A 26,046-nucleotide genomic window follows, 5' to 3' on the forward strand; every position below is an offset into this window, starting at 1 on the left:
GATTTAGTTTTGCAAGTAGACCATTAAGTTGAAGAAAAATAAGACGTAGAGAAGAATAGCAAATACATTTGACTTAAGCATTGTCTCAGGAATTTTAGTTTTTTTATTGGCACATGGAATTCACTGGAAACTCATCAGGAATCTACTCAGACTTCAAATTAATTTTATTGCCAAATCAATTCATGATTTACTTCAAAAATGCCTTTTATTGACCTTTAAAAAAAATTGGGTCCCCAAGATTGCACAAAGAGGAAGGTGTGTGAAAGGTTATTAGCTCCATGTGAATTAATTGCAAATAGGAATACTTACATATCCCAACAAAAATTTTAAAACATCATACTACCAAAAATTATCCCCCACTTTCTGACATAAAACGTATCTCTAGGCAGGTTGAAAACAAAAACAAAATAAAACCACAGTTTATAAAGTTAGGAGGAAAATTTCAACTGGCTATGATTTCTCATCTACAAAACTAAATGCCTGAAGAAAACAGAACAGTGGATGTGAACCAAGAATCTAACATCCAGTGTGGTAGCTTATGTGTGAAGATAAGAAAATCGTTTTCTCAAGTATGTTAGCCATTATATTATTCAATATTATTTTTGGAACTTTTCATTGAATACAACATCAAAATGAAAGGAAAAAGAAAAACAAAATTAACCTGTCAAGAAGAGGGAATGATGATTTTAGTGGAATGTCAATGAGCATTATATCTATATAAAATAAAGTATAAAAATCATTTTTAAGAGTGAAGATTATTATAGTAACATAATAATAATTCATATCTAACTCTTATTTATAATGGCCCAAATGTGAGGAGAGGATGGTAGGGAAGGGAATTAAAACTGAGCTAATTTCCTTGTCTAAAAAGATGGGACTAAACAAAATAATGTTACTCTCATGGCTATGAATTTTTTTAATAGGTACTTTTAAGATGTAAATATAAATATTAACAAGATTAAAATAGACTGAATAGTTTGCAGTGCATTTGATAATATAAAAATATTTGTAAGTATAACTGTGTTAGCAAAAAATCTTGAAAAAATAGAATAACAGGAGTGAAACAAAAAATATTAATATTGATACCTTGTTACATAATGAAAAAAATAATTCTGTTAAAGTCAAGCCCTCCGGTAAATTAAAACAGCACAGCTCTAGATTTTTATAGTAAAATTTAAAGGTTAAATATGAAAAGATATAAAGAGATTCTGGCCAAGCAGTGAACTGATCACATTTCTTTACCACTACTCTTTTTTTCTTTCTATAATGATTCAATAATTCCATACCTTACTCAGTGCTCATTGTGATAAGTATACTCTTAATCCCCTCCACCTATCTCACCCATCTCTCCACCCACCTCCCCTCTGGTAACCGTCAGTTTGTTCTCTATAGTTAAGAGTTTTTTTGGGTTTTTTTTTTGGTATCTTTTTTAATTTGTTCATTTGTTTTGTTTCCTAAACTCCACATATGAATGAAATCCAATGGTATTTATCTTTCTCTGACTGACTTCTGATTTATTTCACTTACATGGTGCTCTCTAGACCCATCCATTTGTTGCAAATGACAAAATTTCACTCTTTTTTTATGGCTGAATAATGTCTTCTTTATCCCTCTATTGATAAACACTAGGATTGCTCCCATAATTTGGCTATTAAAAATAGTGTTACAGTAAACGGGGGTGAATGTACCTTTTTGAACTAATGTTTTCATATTCTTTGGGCAAATACCCAATAGTGAAATTACTGAATTATATGATAATTCTATTTTTTTTTTTTTTTAACTTTTTGAGGAGCCTCCATACTGTTTTTCACAGTGGCTGCACCAGTTTGCATTCCCACCATCAATACACCGGATTCCTATTTCTCTAAATCCTCTCCAAAACTTGTTATTTCTTGTGTTTTTTTATTTTGGCCATTCTAACAGGTGTGAGGTGATAGCACATAGTTTTAATTTGCCTTTTTTTTTTTTTGATAATTAGTGACACTAAGCCTCTTTTCATGTGTCTTGGTCATTTGTTTAACTTCTTCAAGAAAATGTCTATTCAGTTTCTCTAACTGTTTATAAATCAGTCTGTTTTTTGGTATTGAGTTTATAAGTTCTTTATATATTTTAGATATTAACACCTAATCAGATATATCATTTGCAAATATCTTCTCCCATTCAGTTGGTTGCCTTTCTGTTTTGTTGATGGTTTCCTTGGTTGTGCAAAAAGCTTTTTATTTTGCTATAGTCCCAATAGTTTATTTTTGTTTCTCTAACCTATCTTTTGCCACTACTCTTAAAATACTATGTATGTATTTACACACAGAGATACACATACAGTAAACTCACACGAAAAAGTTCTTAGAAGAAGAAATAAGAGTGACACAATTTCCGATGTTAAAAAAAAACAGATAATCAATTACAGACTTTGCAGGCAAAAGAATGTTGAAACCTGGTACAAGCAAATAGAAGTTTAAAAGAAAGTATAAACATTGAATGGTAAGATTCATTAATCCTTTTCCTAACTTGGATTCTTTAATCTTGGTAGCCAAATGTATTATTGTCCCTCCTTCCTCCTCAAGGGAGCAAAGGATTAGAAGAGTTCTCCTCATCTGTAAAGCAAATGTGCAGGTGTATACCTATGTATGTAAGTACAATTTATATTTATTACTATGTAAACCAATATTCATTTTCATTTTATAAGTTTAGATTTATATAAATCAATATATCAGTTAATATTTATACATACACTATAAACATATACAAACTTGGAAATTAGCTAAGCAACTTTGTTTTACAGTGAAGCTCTCTACTTGCCTATTCAGGGACATCTACAACCAGCTTCTTACCGCTCATTCAAGATAGGAAAGATCTCCAGGCAGTTGGGGAAAGGTTCTACTATTATAGCCACAGACTTAAGCAAAGCCTCAAAAAATCACTAAAATTTACTATCCTTAGAGCAATATGAGAAACTATAACACCAATAAGACAAATACATGATGTTCATTAAATTTCCCAGAAAATAATCAGAGAGTGAGAAGACCTCTCCAAAATTTCTTTTAAAAGTAGAAAAGCAAAAATTTTACAGAGACATAATATAACATGTATATAATTTTTACAAGGCTATAGAGCAGAAAGCACTGAAAGAGAGCAATGGGGAACACTAGAAAAAAGAAAATAGACTAGTCCATGAAAGTAACATCTGGATATTTTGAATTTTGGCAAGGAAGAATAGTAAAAATTTGTGGAAGAAATTTTCAAAGAAACAATTCAATACATTTTTTTCTTGAATTGAGGAGTATGATGCCCAGAGTAAGAGGATCCACTGAGCACCCAGTTTAATAATGAAAAAATCATATTCCAAGAAGTATCATTATGAAACTTCAGAAGAGAGTAGTAGGGAATATATTATACTAGAAGGTTTTAGAGGGAAAAAAATCAAAAGGCAACAAAACTTATAAAACCATTTTTCATTTACAAGATTAAAAACAAAGGCATTAGACTTAAATAGCAACTCTGGGCACTTCAAAAACAATGTAGCAATGGTTATAGAATTCTGAGGGAGAATGATTTCTGATCAAAACTGTTATACCAGAATTCAAAGATGAATTGGCTGTGACTTTGAAAAGAGGTAGAGAAGATACTTACAAATGAGAACCTGAAGTCCTCAGAATAAGTACTTTTTCAGCGTGAATTGAAGGTACTGCTCTGTATAGCAGTCAGAGTCCATGGTTCAGGTTCATTGAGGACAGTACCAGGCAGACTTGGAAGAAGCATAGGTGAGAGAGAAAGAGAGAGGGTGAATGGGGGCGGGTCACTGGGGTCTACCAGCTAAATGCCTAAGAGACAGTTTAACTTCACTGGTCTACATTTTTACCTTCTTGTTATGACTGAGCAGTGGAATTTGGAGAAAAACTTAGTGTTCTTTTCAAATTGCATTTGAAGATAGTAATATTGTTTAGGTAAAACCTGTTATATTTGATGTCTTTGATAGTATCTTATATTAATCTTCTTTGGAAGTTCAGATTATTCTATTTGTACCCCTAGAGTACTACCTGACATGTTCTATCACTTGTCTCAAATAGCCATGGATGACTGGATATAATGTGATACAAATAATTATTCCTAACTTTTGGGCCATGGTCTCTACTCCCTCCCTCACCTTCTATCCCCAAAAGACTTTGAAATTTCTCACCAGTCATAAACAGATTAAATGAACCATTTATAATTATGGTTATTTTGTAGGTTAGAAATGGCCAGATGTCACCAATTTAATATTTCATCATAATATGTGAATAAGTACTTTTTGCAGACTAGAAAAACAATGTTTGACAATTATGTGTGCCATTTTTTAATAGTACTACTGTGATAAGTAAAATAGTTTTCAAAATATTAAAAACTATAGGAAGTTATATAAAGCAGAAAAATAAAATTATAATATTTATGTTAGAGAAAAATTAAATTTCCAGGAGACATCGTATATCAATAAATGTAAAGTTCACAATGAAGATGTAATTGTCATGAGAGTTTGATTAAATGCCACTCAAAAAATTATATAAAATATAAATCCATAGAAACATAGAATCTGACCAAAAATAAGAGGTACAAAACTAATATTCTAATACTTAATGCATTTTCTCACAATAAATGTGGGTATATTTTAGGAATGCAAGATTTGTTTGGCATTAAATATAAACAAATATACTTAATGAATTATCTAGGCAAAAAGCTAATAGAAATATGATGTATCCAAAAAATAAAATAAAAGATTTATTTAGAAAACATGCAATAGCCTTGTGCCAAGTACTATGTTTGATTTTAGGAGATACATTAATAGACATAAATATTGATATATTCCTACCTGTCTTTTGTCACTTATGACAAAATTAGAATCATCATCTAGTTTGCTACTATCCTGGAAAAGTTATAAAAAGTGATCATGAAGAGACAAATTAAGTATCTCAAATGTATAGATCTTATTCTCTGAATAAAAATGAAACAAGTAAATGATAACATGGATAATTTAAGTATGTTTCAAAACTGAGAACTTTATTTAAAAACATAATGTATCAAAACTTATAAAAGGCAATTAAGCTATTCAAAGAAAACACACTTCCTTAAAGATGTTATTGATACATTAGGAAAAAAGAATCAATAAAATAGGATTTCAGGAGGTACTTTTTAAAAAATAATACAATTTGCAGAAAGTATGTAAAAAATAAGGTAAAGCAAATAGAAAAAGCAGTAACACATTAAAATTATAAGTAATTTGATCAGCTGTTTCTTTGCAAAGATTAACCATAAATATGATGGCAAATATATACGAGGGCAAATTTTTAACACTAAAATTGAGAATGATCATAGAGGCACAGATGCATATAACTTAAAAATTGTAAAACTACCACTTTGAGTAACCCTGGACTGATAGATTCAAATGTTTAATTTCCTGAGAAAAATATAAATTGCCAAAATTAATTCAAAAGTAGAAAATGGGAATAATCAATTAATTATGAGAAATTAAAAATAAATAAATATAAAAAAATCCCTCTAAATAGAATCTCCTCCATTTCTTTCATGGAAGATAACTATAAAATTTTTTAAAAGATTTTATTTCTTTATTTGACAGAGAGAGAGTGCAAGAGAGCACAAATAATGGGAGGGGCAGAGAGGGAGAAGCAGGCTCCCTGCTGAAGAGGGAGCAGGACCCTGTGATCAATCCCAGGATCCTGGTATCATGACTTGAGCTGAAGGCAGATGCTTAACTGTCTGAGCCACCTAGATGCCCTGAAAACTTTAAAAATTTTAAGGAATAACCAAAGTGTATTCATAGAACAAAGAACTTATAGAATTTTGGTAATCCTTCATTTTTTAAAAAAAGAAACCAGCATTGCAATTGTAATGAAACCTGAAAAAAATTACTTGCAAAATATTCATAAATTCTCATTTGCAAGTGATTGGGATTTAGATTTGAGCTTATTATATAAGTTTATTATAGGGATGGTAAAAAAGTTGAATATCATGGAGCCTATCAATGTAAACCATAAATCATTAAGTCATAGGCAAAATTATATGAGATGGTATTTAATTCCATCTGATAATGTTTAGTAAATTTCGAGGAGAGTATTATATTTTTACCATGATAATGTTAAAAATCTGAAGCCAAAGGACACCTGGGTGGCTCAGTTGGTTAAGCATCTGCCTTCAGTTTGGATCATGATCTTAGGGCCCTGGGATCAAGCCACACATCAGGCTTCCTGCTCAGTGGGGAGCCTGCTTCTCTCTCTCCATTTGCCCCTCTCCTGCTTGTGCTCTTTCTCCCTTTCTCAAATAAATAAATAAAATCTTAAAAAAAAAACTGAAGCATATTATCAACACTATAGTGAAGATGAAATATACCTAAGTGGAGAAAGCTACTTTTTGGAGATGTAATATGTGTTCCATAAAAAGGGAAACAGGGATCTGTGTTCAAATGCATGTGAGAAATGTTTCTCCATTCTCAGAGAGTGTGCTTTTGTATGTGTGTATGTAAAGGGGTGCAAGAAGACTTACAGTAAAATGACCTTTTTGCCTTTGTTCAGTTAAGCTTTGGCACAGTAAGTTTTTTTTTTTATATTTATTATCAAGTATAGTCCCACACTTCACCTCAGATCCTCAGATCTTAGAGCTGAAAGTCTGCACCCCCTTTATCTTCCCACTGTCTTCCCACTCCACCCCAGCCCCTGACAACCACTTTTCTATTCGGTTTCTATGACTTATACTTTTTTTTTTTCCTTTCTTGGATTCCACATATAAGTTACACAAAAAGGGACCTTTGAGCCACATGAATATTAAAATCTTGTAGAACAGTACAGGTTACCATTTAAAAAAAAAAAAGAAAGACTCAAGGCATATCCACTAAAGCCAGGAATAAGACAGATCTTCATAGACACAAGAATTGTTAAGTCACAAGAATTGTTAAGCATTTTATTTCTCCCCTATATGGAAATTCCAATCAAGAAAACAAGGAAGAAAGAGGGAAGGAGGGAGGGAAATATCTGAACGGCAGGTATTAGTAAAGAAGAAATAAATTTTTATTATTGTTAAATTTGCAAGATTACTTTAATCCTAATTGCACCAATTGAAAAGCTTTTAAACCAAGAAGTTTACTAAATTAACCAGTTATAAAGTCAATACATACCACTTAGTATCTCTTCTGTATTTCCAGAAAAGATTAGTTACAAGTTGTAGTTGGAAAAAGCCTCATTCACAAGAACAGAATTTGTAAAACAACTAAGAAAGCATTTTACAAAAAAATAGTGCTTGTATGTTAAAAATAACCATAACACTGTTTCTGAAAGTATTAAGAATATGCAAAAATATACAAAAATTACTATGTTAAAAAAAGTACAGAGCTCTATTAATTGTTGCAAAGAATATATAAATGGGGTAAGAACATTTGTCCTGGATGAGTATTCTTAATGTTGCAAAGAAGTGAATTTGCCTCAAATTTTTAAATTTACAATTCTTTCAATCAAGATACCATTTTCTTTCTGGTATTCAAATAAATTGTCCAAATAAATTGTGAAAAAAAATTCTAAACCTTATCCAGGACAATTAAAATAGGATCTCTAATAAATGATGGAAAAGAGAGGGCATGAAGGTAATTTTTGCACTGCCAGGTAGTAAATTCATTATAAATCAATAACTATAAACGTGCTGTACTGATAAAAGAATAGGCACACAAATAAATAAATAGGTAAAATGTCCCCCCAAAATCATACAGGTATAATAAGAATATTGTATAAGTATTGTGTAACAAATTTAAAAAGCAATATTATGCCATTGATGATAAATGAAAACAATGGCCAACCCAGGGCAGATAAGGAGTTAGGAGAAAGCTTATCTCATGAACTGCCAAAGGGGAATATAAACTGTAACAAATTTTCTGGGGAAGTGTTCATCAGTTGGTTTCAAAAAAGTTCAATTTGTATATATACTTATGCCCTTTGGGCTCTGACTTCCCTCTCAATCTTCTTTAACCAATATAAAATTTTTATTTCTAGTAATCCATTCTGAAAAAATAATCATAAATTTCACAAAGATATGCATTCTGTTAAGACTGTTAATCTCGCTGTGGTTGAGACTATACACACATACACACACACAGTGACAGAAAGAATATATTATATGTACTATAATATATATTGGATATATTATATATGTTATACATATATATGGAGAAAGAACTTCAATTGTCTAATAGTGGAAGTTCGATTCAAATATGTTTCAGATATATAATAAAAATATAGCTATTATTAAACATGAGGGGATTGTATCTGATACAAAAATTGTTTGCAACATAGACTAAAATTTCTGCAATAAACAAATATATATGTATACCCATGCACCAAGAGATAGACACACAGGCACACAGAGACAAAGTAAAAAAGGCAGTTCTTGCTTCATGGTACATTTTGGTTAACACAGCATGTTGTGTTTGTGCTTCTCTTTCTGTCTCTGTTTCTCTGTCTCTGTCATAGAGAATGTCCTTTTTTTTTTTTATTTTGGCCATTCACTTCTCCACTCAATTACTTAAGTTCCCTGGATTTTTAAAATTTGAACTCAACCCCTCAATCTTAAATATCTTCGTATGATTGGGATTTTCACCTTACATGTGAAGCCCCTTCCTATGTTTGGAGCCCCCAAACTTATTTCTGTCAAGGAAAAACATTGACTTCCTAATGAAAGCTTCCATCTCAGTGGTATCTTAAAATGGTAACCTCCTCTCTCTTTTTAATAAAGGGGCGATATTTTTCTCATTGGTTTGGCTCTGTTCTGCCATATCTTTTGTGGCCTGGTACAATGGATCTCTTGCAGTTCCTCAGCAGAAGTGGGTTGCCTGGCTTTGTGTGTTGTGGTGTGTGTTGCTTGGCTGCAGCCTGTAACATGCTGTTATTCCTGGGTCAGGTGAAGTCAATAGTAAATGCAACTAATTCCCTTAGTTAAATCATTTAATTGAAGTAAGTTTTGCTATGACAAGGTGTAAAAGGTCCTTAGACTATTTGATTTTGAAAGTTCTGTTAAACCCAGGACATTGTGTTCACTGTAACCTCAGGTGGTCTTTGTTACAAGACTTTCCTTGTGCTGTAATGGGTGTGGCCAAAAGAAATCATATTTAACATGCCTTGCCCTTCCTGCGGGAGCTTTGCAGTATAAGCTTCGAATCGCGCATGAAAACAACAAAAAAAATCTTATAAAGCAAATAATTAGTAGTAATAAATTACTCAGTGTTATCCAAATGTATTAGAAGTTAAAAAGTGGAATGTTTGCAAATTAAATTTATATTCAGTGCATTTATGAAGGGACAAATATTACACACTTTCTGTAACCTGTCAAATGATAACTGTTAGGCTTTTGCCAACTCTGCTGAATTTTTTTTTTTTGCATTTTTGTTTTGTGACTCAGTAGGAATGCCATGGGAAAAATATATATATTTGAATGATTATAGGAAAATAAGAGATTCACTTCCTTAAAATAGTGAAATGATCATTATTTTACTGATAAGAGAAGTTTATTTTCTTGAACACATTTTGCACATAGTATCCCTTCAGGGTCATAAACACAATGCTTACAGCCAGAAATATCTGAACGTATATTTTGGTCTGTTCCACAGTGAAAAATTTGACTCAAACTCAAAAAGAAGAAAACCTGTGATCTTATGTGAGAAGTTGTCCTAGGTTTTATTTTAAGGTAGATGTCTAAATCTGTCATGGAAATGAAAAATGAGATTTGCTCATTTTCAAGAATTGATACAGGCTTTGAAGCTTAAAGACAATGATGTCCCAGCTTGTAGAAAAATATAATTACTCTGTTGATTCTCTTTTTCCTCTCCTGGTTTTCTTTCTCTCCTTCTCACAGCTTTGTCCATTTTATCTGTTCAGAAAAATAAGCCTGAGAGCTTACATACACAAAGAAAAGATAAAATGTTACCTCCAGAACTCCCATCAAAGGCAAACTCAAACTAATATCCTAACAAAGGTAAATGAACAATGAACTAAAACATGGTAACAAATATGTAATGAGCTACCAAAAAAAAAAAAAAAATCGATAATTGCACTCAAGATCTGTGGAAATTATAGTGTCCCTGATCCAACCAGGAGACTATTTTGCTGCAGTGTTTTCTGAGCAGAGCTCTCCTGTGGGATCGGGCTGCAGAGGACATTTTAGTGGGAGGAAGAGAGCAATAGGAAGAGGAGTATGATTCATGTTCAGCATCTCAAGTGGAAGATCGAGTGCAAGCATTGAATAATGAAACAAAGACAAGATATTCAGCATGCCAGGAAGGTTACTGTTAGAGAGCTGTTAGAATTATTTAAAAAGGTTACTCTATGAATAAACATGCTTCATCAAGGTCTCTTACACATGCAAAGAGAGATGCTAATGAATAATAAAAGAGTAATGGGGACTGGCGAAGAAATTAATGTTAATCTTATCCAAAGCAGATACAAATTAATATTGGAGCAACATTTTTGTAATCACTTCTCAAGGCAAAAATTCAATTAATGTGACTATATCAATATTTCAAATCTTAGTCCCTTGAAAGTATACTTGTCTCTCTTCATATAAGCTTGCTCTCCTCTGTGAACAGCTGTAGCTCATCTTGTCAATACTTGGGGAGATTTCTAAATGGTGTAGTTGGAAGAAATTGGGACCAGTTCTATAAACCACAGAGCTATGATGCAGAATTGCTTTAGGGCACGTTTCAGTTAGGAAGTTCAGTTTAGAGAAGAGTAATTACTCTATAGAAAATAGATATGTAAGCCCAGAATGGTGTGCCTTACTTCATGATTTTATTTACTATTTTTATATAGTTAAAAATATATATATATGATTTTATTTACTATTTTAAATATATAAAATATATATATACACACACATACAATTATATATACATACATACATGTAAGAGAAAGCTGCCTGTAATTTCTGGAGAACACATATTTTTATGTACACGTTTATAGTCACAGAATATATATATGTGTGTGTATATATATAATATGGCATTTGTTATGTAATATATAAATTTACATATATTTACCCATATACTATTTGTGTTTAAATAGCATCGTATCAAATGGATCAGCACAGGAAAACATATCATACAACACCAAAAGGAGACTCTGGTTCTACCAAGTGAGGAAATAATTACATAAACCGAAGTTGAAATAGATTTCTGATTCTGAGCTAAATTTTATCCTTTGTCTGCTTTGATGATAGGAAAAAGAAATGAAAATTTCCCTAGGAATTATTAATATATTTGCCTTTTTTCCAGAGGCTTATCTTATCTCATATCTTTTTCTTTTGTTGGTAGTCACTAGATACACTGTATATAGTGAGTTTTTCCTCTTGGTTGGCATACGATAGAAATGCCTGTCATAGTTTGTTTAAGGTGTCAGAGACTTCGAAAAAGTTTATGAAACTAAATGGACTCCTTGAGTAAGTGTTTTGCAGCTGGGCAGAATGTGTTGTTTATGTTGTAATGCCCTGACAGGTTTATATAATAAGAGGTGCTAACGCCGCCATACTATGATAGAGTGGACTTATTTGAAGCATGGTGCTGGAGACAAATAGGCTTACATGCTGGTGTTTGCAAAACCAAATGACGATCCAAAGCAAGTCACCCTATTAAAATAACTGTCTGGACCATCTCACTTCTGTACTTTTAATAGACAGTGTATCATTCCCATAATGAAAAAAACACGAAATGGTTCCCATGCTGAATGAGTTCCCTAGAGGTGCTGGGATTTGTCTCATTATATAAAGCTTTTCCGTCACCATTGTGTTACCTCCCTTCTCATCTGGGCTTCTCATCCAAGTGGACAATTTCCTGTCAACAGCGTTAGCCCAGCTAAACCTGCATAACACACAAGAGGGAAGTGCTGGAGATAAGATTACTTTTTTTTCCATTTATGTAGAAAATGAGACCCAGGATTCCTGCGTGAGAAGGATTACTCACTGATGGGGAGAACATTCTGCACTCTCATTAAAAAAGACAGTCTACAATTTTATTTTATTTTATTTTTTAAAGAAGTTGGCTATGGCAGGAGAGATTCTCTGAGATTTCATGCTGTTAACTTCACCAGGGGGAGAAAATCGCCACTTGCGTATTCTCCTCAGATGCCCTTGGTAACTAACGGCCCAACACTGTCCTGATGGCTTCCCATGGCCAGCAGTCCTACCACCTGCCTTAATAATTTTGACTGGAGGAAGAAGGTTAATGTGATGGAATAAAATGAACTTTGTCAAGGAATATTAAAGTTCAGTTATTAACTGACAAGCCCAAGAATTTTCTGAGAGAGTGTGTTACTGTGCTGCTCTGTGCTTCTCCTTGCATTTCTGCTGCTTCTCTTCTCTTTCGTTCACAGGTTGTGCTTTGGGCAGCCATTTATGTCACAGCAGAGTTATTTCTTCTTGTCCTACCATGTTCCTTTCTGTCGTCGTCACCATCATTGTCATCATCACCACCAATTATCGGGTACTTAAAACTCATTATACATTTTACAGAACTTTACATTTTACCCCCCAAAATGGGACCTTGAGAGGATAATTAACTTCCGTAAAATCACACGGTTAATAATTGGAAGAAATAAGATCCAAACCCATATTTGAATCCAATGACAAGGCATTTAACCACTCCACTGTACTGCCTCAACAATACTGTCCTGATACTGTTGCTTTTTCAGGCGTAATTCTTCTATAAAACTTTCCAGTTATCATGTTCTATACTTAAATTACCAGATTCGGGTAAATTGCCCTGTGGGACAGATATGCCTTAATAAGCCTCCTCCAGGATATCAGGCTCAGGGAACAATGTGCCTTGATTTAACATGCAGCAAGAAGAACAAATTAGCATTCATGGATTTATTCTTTGACAAGTAATCAAGTGGTTTAATTTTATTTGATACTGATTTCTAAATGGTTATTCTGGACATATCTTTAAAGGCATGCATAGCAATGAAGTGAAGCCCATTTTGTTTTGTTTTTTTCCCTTTGTTCATTTTATTAATTTCTCACCTGGCAATTTAATTTTCTTATTTGCCAAAAGGGTGTGCAAAAAGAATTTAAAATTTAACTGCTGATGGAAAAGGTAAAAAAAAAGTGTAGTCCTTTTAATAGATGAGTTGAACTAATCAGGCAGATATAAGATACATGAAGCAAAATAAAAATGATTAAAGAATTTAATTCCTGGGATGACTGGGTGGCTCAGTGGGTTAAAGCCTCTGCCTTCAGCTCAGATCATGATCCCAGGGTCCTGGAATGGAGCCTGGAATTGGGCTCTCTGCTCAGCAGGGAGCCTGCTCCCCACCCCCACCCCCCGCCTGTCTCTCTGCCTACTTGTGATCTCTGTCTGTCAAATAAATAAATAAATTCTTAAAAAAAATAAAAGAACATAATTCCTAAAAGAATGGAATCTTGCCATTTGCAACAACATGGATGGAGCTAGAGAGTATCATACTAAGTGAAATAAGCCAGTCAGATAAAGACAAATACCATATGATCTCAGTCACATGTAGAATTTAAGAAACAAAACAAATGAGCAGAGGAAAAAGAAAAAAAAAAAAGAGAGAGAGAGAGAAACTAAGTAACTTACTCTTAACGGTAAGGAACTACCTGATGGTTATCAGAGGGGAGGTGAGTAGGGGAATGGGGGAAAGTACATGATGGAGATTAAGGAGTGCACTTGTCCTGATGAGCACTGAATAATATACAGAATTATTGAATCACTATATTTTACACCTGAAAATAATATAACACTCTGTGTTAGCTACACTGGAATTAAGAAGAAAACTCAATTCTTAATAAAGACAAGAATTACTGAGAAACCATCAACCATTAATGAAATCTGTAGTAAGCCCTGATCATAGGGAAAGGCTGGAAGAAGGTATTTCTGTGGCTTACAGACACATTTCCTCACCTAAATATTAGCACCCTCTTCAGAGTACTCTGAATGATTCCATGTTACCTTCTATAGAATATGCTCTAGATCCCATCCCGTGGGTGAAATAAATATCTTCAAGATCAACATAAAATATCACAGCTAGACAGCCTGCTAGTAAGAGTCAGCAGATAAACTATTATGTTATTTTCATGGATGTTTTAATGTTGGTTGTTTCCCAGCATCCATCATCTTTGGGGGAATTCTCTCTTCCTCCTTTCATGCAGTGATAGTTGGACTGCAATTCAAAGCCTATGTTGACTCTCACCATGAAGTTAAAAGGACCTTGGCAGTTCCTTGAAAAAGTCTTTTCCTTTACAACTCCAGTATTGCAAAGGAATGTATAACCAGACCCTCTCTCAGGGGACACTGAATCTTAAGTGAACAAGGCAAAGATGGATAAAGTGATTGGGTTTTATTCTAACCATGGTATCGGGGTGATTGGGGGTTCCTGCCCTAATAATTTCCTGAACTTCCAATGTTGTTGAAAACCAACCTCCATGCTTTGGAGCCAAAATACAATGTGGAGACACAGTTTGGGATAAAGAGGAATAATAGCTCTTTTGCAAAGGAGGCTGCATCAGGCTATGGTCTTCAAAAACTACAAGCCCTCCCAGAGGAAGGGTCTGGGAGGTTTACAGGGAAATACAGGATCTAGCCGGTTTACACAAGAATTGCCTATGTGCTGCTAGTCTCATTCCTCCTGTTTTCAGGGGTGCGGGCTCCTGAGACAAAAGACTAGGAAAGCAGGAGAGGAGGTTTGTGAAAGAGAGGAAAAAGATTTCTTTAAAATCGAGCTTCACTGAAGCCTAAGTGCAGTGATTTTGATTTTTTGTTCAACTTCATACTATTATGCAGTTTCACCAGTTTGTTAATTTTACCTCTGCATTAGTAAGATCTCTGACATCTTTCCGATTAAATCTTCATTTGGATGGAGTCACTTTCTATTGCTTACATATAAAATAGTAAATGGCCAAAGTTCCAAAAGCCAAATATCCAGATTTTGTGGTTTAACAGTTTTTATGCTTTATTAAGGACAATTCCATGCCCAAACCATCATATATCATTAAGATAAGGGGAAGCCAGTTTGATGCCCATATTCCTTAAAGCTAATTTATTGTCCTATCTAATCAAGTCTGAAAGTCCATCCCTCCACAATCTGTCTTGTACCTAGCTGTTCCTCTGTGTCGTTGCTGCCAAGCCTCTATCCAGCACGCCATTTTCTCTTTTTGCTTATTAGCAGTTGCAGTATCTTTTTATTTTCCCTTCAATTTTTGCTCTCCTCCAATCTGATATCCACTAGCACACTCAGAAATACTTCTAAAATATAAATTTTATCATTTCACTACCCTGTTAAACTTCTTTGATAGCTGCCAATTGCTTCAGATAAAATCCAGACCACCGTGTTCTAGAAGGCCTCGGATAATCTAGCCCGTGGAGCACTTTTAAACCTCATCTGGTACCATTCTTATTCATAAGCCACTTCTAATTTATTTCAGTTTCTGAAAAATCCCCCAAATGGTACCCACCTCAAGCTTTCAGCTCTCAGCTCAAATGAGACTTTCTCAGAAAATTCTTCCCTAACTTGTTTGTTTTCACTTACTTGACCTTTTTTGTTTACTCCATTGCTTTATCATATTTTAAGTCCATATTATTTGTTTTTCATTTGTTTATGTTTTGTGTAGGCAATGGAATATAAGATCCATGAGGGCATATTGATTCACAAATACATCCCCTGTGGGTAGCTTAATGCTAGCTCATAATGTCCTCTCAATAAATACTTTGTGAATAAATAATGCATGTTTTCTATGTAGATCAGAACTGAATGACTTTTTTTTATGATAATACAGCATATTATCCTCTTGTCCTTAAAATGAAAGTGCTTTTTGTTTTAATTCCACATTTCATGTTTTAGTTCTTGAAAATTTTATACAAACCTTCATGTAAACTTGTCTTTATAGATTATAAAATGAATAGTATTTTGAAGTGTTAAATGCCTATTTCCTTTGTTTTGTAAAACAGTAATGAGATGGAAATGAAGACATTATAAGTAGGAAATCTACTAAAATTTCACCAGAGAATAAGCTTATAAATTACTTAAGGTGTTAAGGGAAACTTAGCAAGTCTCCCCTTTACCTCTCTCTCCCCTTTCTGTATTGTGAACAATACAAGATTCAAGATCTCAGAGACTGTGAAATGCTACGTTTGAAAGACAATGAATGTGCTGTGTCAGACAAATCTCCGTGTTGCTCCTTAGAACAATACACCCTAAAGAAATTTTCATTATCAAGTTAGAAGGAAAGTGAGCATAACACTTTTGAGAGAAATAACTCAAATTCTTCTACTTGGGAGCAATTATATATTAAAAATAGTATGTCAAAAATAGGACATAAGGAATGCTGTGCTTTTTCCACCCCAGCAATACACATACACACAAATGAAGAATGAATAGAAATTACACTAATAAGAAAATAATGCTCTAAGAAAACAAAAATTGGGGGAAAAAATCCCATGCAAATAAAATGTGCACTCAGATTTCCATTTTAAATATATTTTTCATATTTAAGTTGTAACAGTGTTAAATATGATATAGTATGCCATTTGTTGAATCTAGTCTGGGCAAGGAGATTAACAAAGAGGAAAATATCTTGGTCTCTGATTTCTCTTTGTTAGAAAAATGTGGTGAAGATATTGCTTCTATGAGGCAAGCATATAAAATGTTATTATTGGAAAAGGAAGAGAACACTGACAAGCTCTGTTTTTGTTTTCTCTTATTTAGTGTTCTGATCACAGCATTTCATCTAAAATATCACTAATTTAGATTAAAATTATTTATAAAGATGCTACCCCATTAGTTTTTCACATGGGTGAGACAGATATTCTAAATCCAATTAACAAGCATTATGAAATACTTTCTATCTAAAAAGTACCAGGCAGAGGTTTTTTTCAAAGGCTCTTCTCAAGGAAATCTCAGTTTACCAGGCTAAATAGGACCTGCACACATTAGGGCAGAAGTTCAGGCTTCTCAAAGATGAATGAGGGTAGTCATTTAGAGGTTATGGTAAAATGCAGATTCTGTTTCAGTAGATATGGTACTGAGCCTAAAATCTGCATTTTTTTTTAAAGATTTTATTTATTTGATAGAGAAAGATAGAGATAGATTACAAGCAGGGGAGAAAGGTAGAGGGAGAAGCAGACTCCCTGCTGAGCAGGGAATCCAGTGTGGGTCTTGATTCCAGGACTGAGCCACCCAGGTGCCACTAGAATCTGCTGTTTCTAACAAGCATCAAAGTAATGCTGATGTTGCTGTTTTAGGGACCAAACTCTGAGGAGAAAAGATACAGAAAAGTGCATTTGTAGTGTGTCTCAAAGAGGGAGCTTTCTGCTAATTAGAAAATTACACTTGAGTAGAGATATTCTAGAAACACAGAAACTATGTCAGTAAGGGAATACATGTAGAAAATTGTCCATTCAGGATGGAAATTGATTGCTACTATGACTTTTTTTTTGGACTGAGGGATATTGGTCACTTGCTCTGTTCATGTAATGTGCAAGGTTTTACTAAATACACTTGGTATACCTCCAGATTTACTGATGGTTAATGCAAATGTATAATTGTTGAAAGTAATCATCAGTTTCTCAGGAAATTGAGTATTTTTCCAGAATTCCTCTTCTCTGATATTCCTGAAACTTCCAGTAATGCTTTCATTAGATGTAACTATTAGGCCATTTTATGAAGTCTTATTGCAAATATAATTATCACCATCCTTTTCTTCTGCATGTAACCCCCTGCCTGCTTCATTTATGCTGAAGGAAAATGCTCCCCACTTCTTGTGAGCTGCCTTTTCAAAGGTGTTTCTACAGCACAAGGAGTAGGATTCCTATATGGTACACCTTTATTTCTCAGAGTAAACAGAACCTGGTGGGGAGGGGTGCCTGGGTGGTTCAGTTGGTTAAGCATCTGCCTTCTGCTCAGGTCATGATCCCAGGGTGCTGGGATTGACCACTGGGTCTGGCTTCCTACTCAGCAGAGAGACTGCTTCTTTCTTTCCCTCTTCCTGCAGCTCTGTCTACTTGTGCTCTCTAGCTCTCTGTCAAATAAATAAATAAAATGTTAAAAAAAAAAAAACCAAAAACAGAGCCTGAAAGTGAAAAGAAGAAAGAATCCATGGGGGTCTCAGGTTGGAGTGGCCAGTGCACCCCTTACATGTCAACTGTAATTATTCCAGGCCCCCCTCAGTTTGGCCATTTCTTCTAGCTATAACTCCTCTGCCTTCATCTGGCTTCTGGCAACAACTCTCGGTTCTTTAGAATGGTCTATTAATAAGGACAAGTTCGTGTTCTTTTGCACTGTACTCCTAGGCCCTGTATAAATCAAAACGTGTAGCTGGATAATGTTTCAGTAAAATTATACAGTCTGTGACATTTTTCTAAATACTAGAAATTCACGTTACATTCAAGAGGTTGGTCTCTTTAGAGCACTAAGGGTCCTTCTAAAAAGTGGTCATGCCAGCAGTGTATTGCTGCCTACCAATCTGAGTCTCTGGTCTGGCTCGAACATTCTAACTTGTCACTCCTGCACTATCATTTAATCCTAGCAACTACCATATAAACTAGGTATCTTCATTTCAAGCATGGAAAGCATCTAAACCTCAAGAAAATAACATTCACAAAGTCAGATAGTAAATGATAAATCAGAAATTTTCACCCACTTGGATCTGGAAGATAACACTGATCCTGGTGAAATAATAACTAATATTTCTTAACCATTTGCTGTATGTTGTTCAGTGTCCTAAGCACCTGACATGGCACATTTGTTCCTCACAACAAACCAAGAAGGTAAAAGTTTTATAGGTGAAGCCATTGAAGCATGGAAGGGCATTGCAAGGTCACATAGAGAGTAAGTGGAAGATATAGGATTCACACTCAGGCATTGTAGGTGTAATACTGCACTCTGAGCCTCTACCTCTCTGACTTTCTGCGCAAGATGTATTTGAGTACACTGAAACTAGAGATCAGAGATCAGTATAATATATTACTACTGAAGTGTTTCCTAACCAAAGGTGCTGTTTAGAGACAACCATGTGCAGTCTGGTGTGAAGCAGCTGGTTACAGGAACTTCAGCACTGTGGAAATCTTTGTTAGGGCGGAGAGGAGGTCAAAATGTATGATGCCAGTGCACTGAACTGGGTCTGCAAAATCCTGGGATCCAAAGAGAGAACAATACTGGAGCAAGATGAGGATGAAAGAATCATGAGGAAGGATGTGAACTGCCAAAGCTTAAGAGAAGCTCTCAAATGGAGAGTTTCTCTGAGAGTAATAGATGGTGTTGATACCACGAGTTTTGGGTGGTGAAGAAACCATGAGTCTTAGGTGGTGATGTGCATCCAGTCTAATTTCTTCCAGCTACGATGTAGATGCATTGAAAGTTTCACTTCTTGCTTCCCAGAATTTCCCTCTTTTTGTTTTTAAAATACAAATTATATATATTTAATGCATATAGCATGATGATGTTTTTTATATATATATGTGTATATATATATATATATATATATATATATATATATATACACAATGATCACACTGTATATACATATATTCCTACAATCAGGTTAATTAACATAGCCAACTCCTCACAGAGTTACCATCATGTGAGAGAGCCCCTGAAATCCTTCTTAGCAAATTGCGAGTATTCACTGTGTGAGAGACTAAAGTCTGGTTTCAAAATCTGCCAACCTGAAATAACCCGCACAAGAGGAGGTCAAATTTTGAGCTAACTTATAATTTATGTGGAAGGAGAGCAGTCCATAAATGGGACAGACAGGGTTTAGAGCATTGGAAAATTCTGTGTGATTCCTCGTAGGCAAGAGATGAGATGGAGAAATAAATCCAAGTTGGGGACACTCGTTTCCTCCATCTCTTCCAGGGTCTACCCTAGTTACTCTGCTTTGGTAGTATATCTGACTCTTCCACTGACTACTCTTGCTAGTCAGGGGAGTATCTCAGCCTTAATCCACTCTTCAGTAACCTTTGATGCTGGGGCTGGAACTGCAAACCACATTCTATTCTTCCCCTTGGCTCCCGAGTATGCTCTGCTGATAAGCAGGCCCTGGAGGGAAAACAGGAGGTTGGGAATGGGAGGAGAATCTTGTTTCTTCCTCTTTCTATCATTGTTATTCTAGCAGTGTGTCCTCACTTGGCAGTGGCAATTCATTCCAGTTAGTAGTAGTTGAACTCATTTTGAAGTTTGTCTAAGATTTGCAGAACCAGCCTCATTGCATCCCCTTAGAGATACCAGTGCAAACCCACTATTTGGACTAACATCTCCACGGGGCCCCTCTTCTGAGGCTAGAGGCAGCAACACAGACCTTGTGGCATCCTCTGTTTAGCAGCCTGTGTTTCAGCTTCGCAGAATCCTTCCTGGAAGCTCCTAAATTTCAATTTCAATATTTTTAGCTTTGTCTTGGCCCTGGGGTTGGTAGCTGCCCCCTGAAATTGCTACCTCTCTGATCGCTTGCTCTCCGATGCCACTTCTTTAGTACTTAATTAACAATCTTTATAAACACACAAACATACACACACAGACATGGTTTCTGCATCCTAAGTATACTCAGACTATTAACCTCAGAAAGTCCTGGAGACTTAATTTTGGTACTAAAACAGAACGGTTTTTACTGGACAAAGACCTATGTTCCTTTTAGCTGTATGTTCTATGATTACTTGTATGTACTTCACAGTTCCTTTCTTAAAATATGTGCTCACAAATTGGGTAAAAGAAAAGACCTGAAAGTCTTACTTGGTTTTTTACTTACTATTGTATTTATAAGGACTATCAGACTAACTAATAGTCCCATAAAAGACTGTCATGAGGATAATATAAAGTCACTGTAAATTTCGGTGAAATTCAGAGGGACACACACTAGATGAATGCAGGGTTGCTGATTGAGGAAGGAAAGTACAAGTCAGGACCTGAGCCATCATAACTAGAGGATAAGATAGTAATTGTTACTCTTATTGTTATTATTTATTGAACACACTGATACCTGACACATGTTAATCCTTTAACACATGCTTAATCCATTCAACAACCCTATGTAGTTGTGGTGGTGGTTTCTATTAACCTCTTATTGTCAATGAGGAAACCAAGGTTTATATAGCTTGCTTTTTATCCATAATCAGTGAGGAGTAGGGCTGGATTCCAATGCTAATCCAAGTGGTACTGAAGCCCCTTCTCTTAATCATTATCCTGAACTCCCTGTCATGAAGGCACTGGACCAGGGAGAGAGTGGGACCATTAATGGGGCCAAAAGACAGATCATTAATAATAAGGTATTAAACAAAAATGTTACACACATCAACATCTGGTTCTCAATATACCTCTACGGCTATTTTTTTATGTTTGACTATGAATTATATGGCCTTTAACCAGTAACTCTTTTATCATTTTTTTGTTTTCATACCCAAGTACCAATTTTCTATCAATGGTCATATCTAAGCCATAGTTACCTGGGTCCAGAACCTGGAATACATAGTGCTGTGTGAATTTATTTTATTCTTAAATCCTAAAAATTAATAATTTATATCTGCATGTAAATTTGCTTATATTCTGTTTAACCTTGATTCACATACATTAATATCTTGTGTAGCTAGCCACTGCAAACAAAGCTGAGTTTGTTGGAAAACTCAAAAAAAAGAGATTTATCTAGATAAAAATTATAGGCTTTAGTCTTAGATAATGACTACTGAAAAGAAACCAATGTTTCTAATTAATACTAGGCAAGGCATCATGAAATTTTGTCCAAATGTATGGCGTATATGCATATAACAAAGAAATTAACATAGCTAATCAGGCCATATTATTTCTATCTTGACATTGTTTATGATGTCGTACTTTTATATATTCAACCAGCAAAAGTATTGGTGGGAATGAACATGAACAAATTTCTAAACTCAGTTCCCTGTCTAGAAATTCAAGAAGATTGGAAGATACTATGTGTACATCCATCAGGGAAGTTATCAGGTTTAACAGGATGGTGTCTATGAAGCACTCAGAGCTCCTGAGGGAACCATCTTGCATAAACATGGGTTATTACTATTATAAAGTAGCAAATGGTCCTGGGCATGTGGTTCGACTATTAAGAAACTTAGTGAAAAAAGCAGTGAAGAAAAAAAAAAGAGAGAGAGAGAGAGAAAGGAAAAAGAAGACTAAAGAAATTAACAAAAAAGGAAAAATGTTGTTTTAAGAATTAGAACCAGAAGTCAAAAGACCAAAATTTTATAGGTTACTGACTGGATGCTGATCTTTCCCCTTTGAGCTCTTCTGGTGGCTGTACAAATGCCTGGAAATCTAATGAGGGCCATCTTTCTCATGACATATCAAACATCCCACCCTGAGACACAGCCGAAAATACCACAAGAAAGAATGGCCCTACTCATAGTATCCCAGCCTTCCTTTTCCAGATGGATGGTATAATAAAAATATTCTTCCAATTATTTCAGGGGCTTAAAAGAAAAAAAAAAAAAAAGAAGATACAGCTTAGGTTCAGTTCTGAAAAGGCATGAAGCTGTCAGCGAAGCTATTTTTGAACAAGTTGGCCATTCCTTGTAAAGATTCTTTAAAGAAAACTTTTCTGCCCTGTTTAAAAAAAAATATTAGAGGGAAGACTGAGAATTCACCCCCTATATCATAGTAGCAGTGGAAGAAATACAGTGCAGAAGTTTGTGAAGTCATTTGAAATCTTGAAACACTCAGACAAAAGACAGGTAAATACAGGAATACTGAACTCAATTTTGCCGTGGCATCAAAAGTACTCCTTTGTAAGATTTCTTCAGGGGATTGTTTGAGCGATGAAGTCTAAGTTCTGCAGTGCATTCCTTCCTAATTTCTCTCTCTAGGACAGATGACCTCAGCTCTTCTTCAAAGTCTTGCCATAATGTGAGTCTTTGCAAATGCCTACCTAAGGTGATAGTAGAATATCAGTGTCCAAGGACCATGTGGAACCAGTGGAATGTGCTGCACAATGTAGATCGATACTCCTGTCCAGGTCATTTTCCGTTAGCGTGTGAACATGCAAAGGGCAAGGTGTCATCCGTCAGCGGAAAAACTTCTCTCTTGCAACACACGTTTTGTCTGAATACAACTTTCCTTAAGTAAGAACAATGCTTGGCGGTAACTGAATTGTATCTTTCCAAAATTGAATCAAAAAATAGGAAGGTAGTTAAGGGAGCTAACTCAGTAGGGCATTGCAACAGAGAGGATCTCTGACTTGTAAAAATACCTGTTTTTGCACATATGTGATTTTAATGGTTAAAATGGGCAGATCTGTTTTGCTCTGTGAATAGATTCAGAGCAGAATCTTATGATCTTTCATGTGGCAGAGCAGGTAAATACACATGGACAGTTTAATTTTTTCCGTGGTTAGTGGTTAGAACCAAATTCAGGAGTTCTTTTATTCTGGCCACCACTAGTACATTATCAGAAGTCAAGATGAGATGGAAACCTTTTTTACTTAAAAAGAATGATCTTTGAAAGGAGTCAATATCAATCTCTTGCCCCCAGAGAGGATTCCCTTGAAAACTAGTAAATGCTGCTTCAGCACTAAAGGCTCCCTGGTTTCTATATGGGATGCTTGTCACTTATTTATTCAGATGTATTATGCTTTGTTATGAACACGCCCCTGTTTGTGAGTTTATTACCCTTGGTCTTCAGCATTTACATAGCACTTCTATTTTAAAAAGGATGTCATTTTTACTAGTTATTCCTCACAGCACCCTGGTGAAATAAAACATTATTGTGCTTATTTCATAGATAAAGAACAAACTCAAGCAGGGCTTCAAAGTATGGCCATTTTTAATTGATGCATTCAGAATTAAGGGATGTGACTTGAAAGTTCATTGTTTCACCAGGCAAGCCTATAAAAATGTTTTGAAAAGGAAATGAGGAATTCAAACGCACTTTTTGTCTCAGTTCACTTGAGATTTGTATGTTTGTTGCCTTCCAATACAATAAGCATGTATGTGGGTAAAATCCTTTGTTGCAAAAGGTCCTCAATACACATAAGTATACATATATATTCGAATATTCAACTAAAAATGCATGCTTCCTAAGACAAAGTCTGGATGAATCAGTTACTATTTTTATTGCAGGATCATCTTCCGCTTCTTCTTTTTCCGGGACATAACATCTCTGGAGGAGGCCATACTAGCTTTTTTGCAAATTGCCCATTTGCTTTCTGCAGCTGTTTCTGCATCGATATGTATGGTAGGCATTTACACCTAGTCATCCCCCTACTCAAGACTTAGTAGTTGCAAAGACCACAGATTCAGGCAGTTTAGCTGCATTGAACCAGATATATCAGCACTATCTACCCATAGAACACTTAATCAAGATCATTAGGGGCGCCTGGGTGGCTCAGTGGGTTAAGCCGCTGCCTTCGGCTCAGGTCATGATCTCGGGGTCCTGGGATCGAGTCCCGCATCGGGCTCTCTGCTCAGCAGGGAGCCTGCTTCCCTCTCTCTCTCTCTGCCTGCCTCTCTGTCTACTTGTGATCTCTCTCTGTCAAATAAATAAATAAAATCTTAAAAAAAAATTAAAAAAAAAAAAAAAGATCATTAATCCTACTTGTTATTCTGTCCTACAGTTGGGAGAGAGTCTATCTAGTTGGTTTTTTAGTCTCGGAGTTTTATTGTATTCCAAGTAATTAATTAAAAAAATACTTCATGAGGTATGTAAAAGAACATCATGGATGGTGGGGATGAAATTGTTGTAGTAGGTCTAAATGAGGTCTCAATTAATTGATATACATAGTGATATTTTCCCTGGGTAGTAGGATCACTTGGTATTTCTATTGGGTTTTACAAATTCCCAGGCAATTTTGATTATTTATGCACTCTCATATTTATTACTGAAAATGACTGTGTCCACTTAAAACTGTCAGTCCTGCTTCAGACTCACCCTCTCACCCCATGCAGACCAGACTATGGCTCCATCATTTTGGTGGAGTGAGTTTGCTTTTCATGCCCCCTGTCCATTTTCTCTCCCATTGTCTTTGGCATGTGTTGGAGTGGTTGGAGAGGAATAGGAAAAATAAGGCTTACTTTTGTAATTTATTTTCAGTAGCTGTTTCCTTATGAAGGCCAACATTCTTCCTTTGGGTGGGAGATGGCTCACCCATTCTGTTTGTCATCCCTGTTGACCTAGTTCATTTTCAAAAGGTGTGCTGTGCATTAGAGGAGGTCTTACCAGCCCTTGCTTACATAGGACAGTATCTCAGTCACCTTTCCTAAATGTTTGTGGTCCCACATTTCCATCTGGTCCCCAGCAGGCAGCAGTAAACTGAAGTCCTCTTATGAGATCACAGCAAATCCAGGGCTCAAGTCTCATCTGCCTCAGGCTCTGTCTTTCACTGCCTCAGTCTGTGTCTTGGAAACCTGTAACTCCTGATTCTCTGCCTTCTGTCCTCTGGTCTGACTACAGGCAATCTGTCTACAGTTCTCACTCCCATGCTCAGGCAGCATATGGACATAATGGTGTATGCTGATTGCATAGCAGAAATCCAGTAGCAAAACAAAATTCTAAAACTTCCTCCTTCAGGGATTTGCAAGTCTTCAGGCAATTCTCTTAACGGCCCCTTACTAGTTTTTTGGAAAAACAGTAGAGCAACTTTCACAAACAATGTACTTTGCTCAAAGGCAACTTCTTCTCACACCTGGTGACTCTTACTCTCTTTGGTAATGGCTTGCCTCCCATTCTGCCCAGACAGCCCTAGGGTCTCACAAAGAAGTAAATTTCTATCAGTGCTTCCTTTAGGATTTAGAAACTCTTTCTCAACTGTTACAGTAGCTTGCAGAGCAGGGTTTAGGGGGTAATTGGAGAGTTCTCAAACTGTTCTTCACTCTGTCTTTTTACATGTGTACATATGAATAAGACACCTTTAGTATCTTCACAGCATGTTCTAGTTAATGGACAAGCCATAGCACATATAACCTAAGAGTTATAAATCACGTATGACAACATACCAAAAAAAAAAAAAAAGAATAATTATTTTGGTAGGTAAGGCAAGGCATCCTGGAGAAGAGATATTTGAAAG

Source organism: Meles meles, chromosome 14 (assembly GCF_922984935.1).
Source record: "Meles meles chromosome 14, mMelMel3.1 paternal haplotype, whole genome shotgun sequence".
Classification (NCBI taxonomy): Eukaryota; Metazoa; Chordata; class Mammalia; order Carnivora; family Mustelidae; genus Meles; species Meles meles.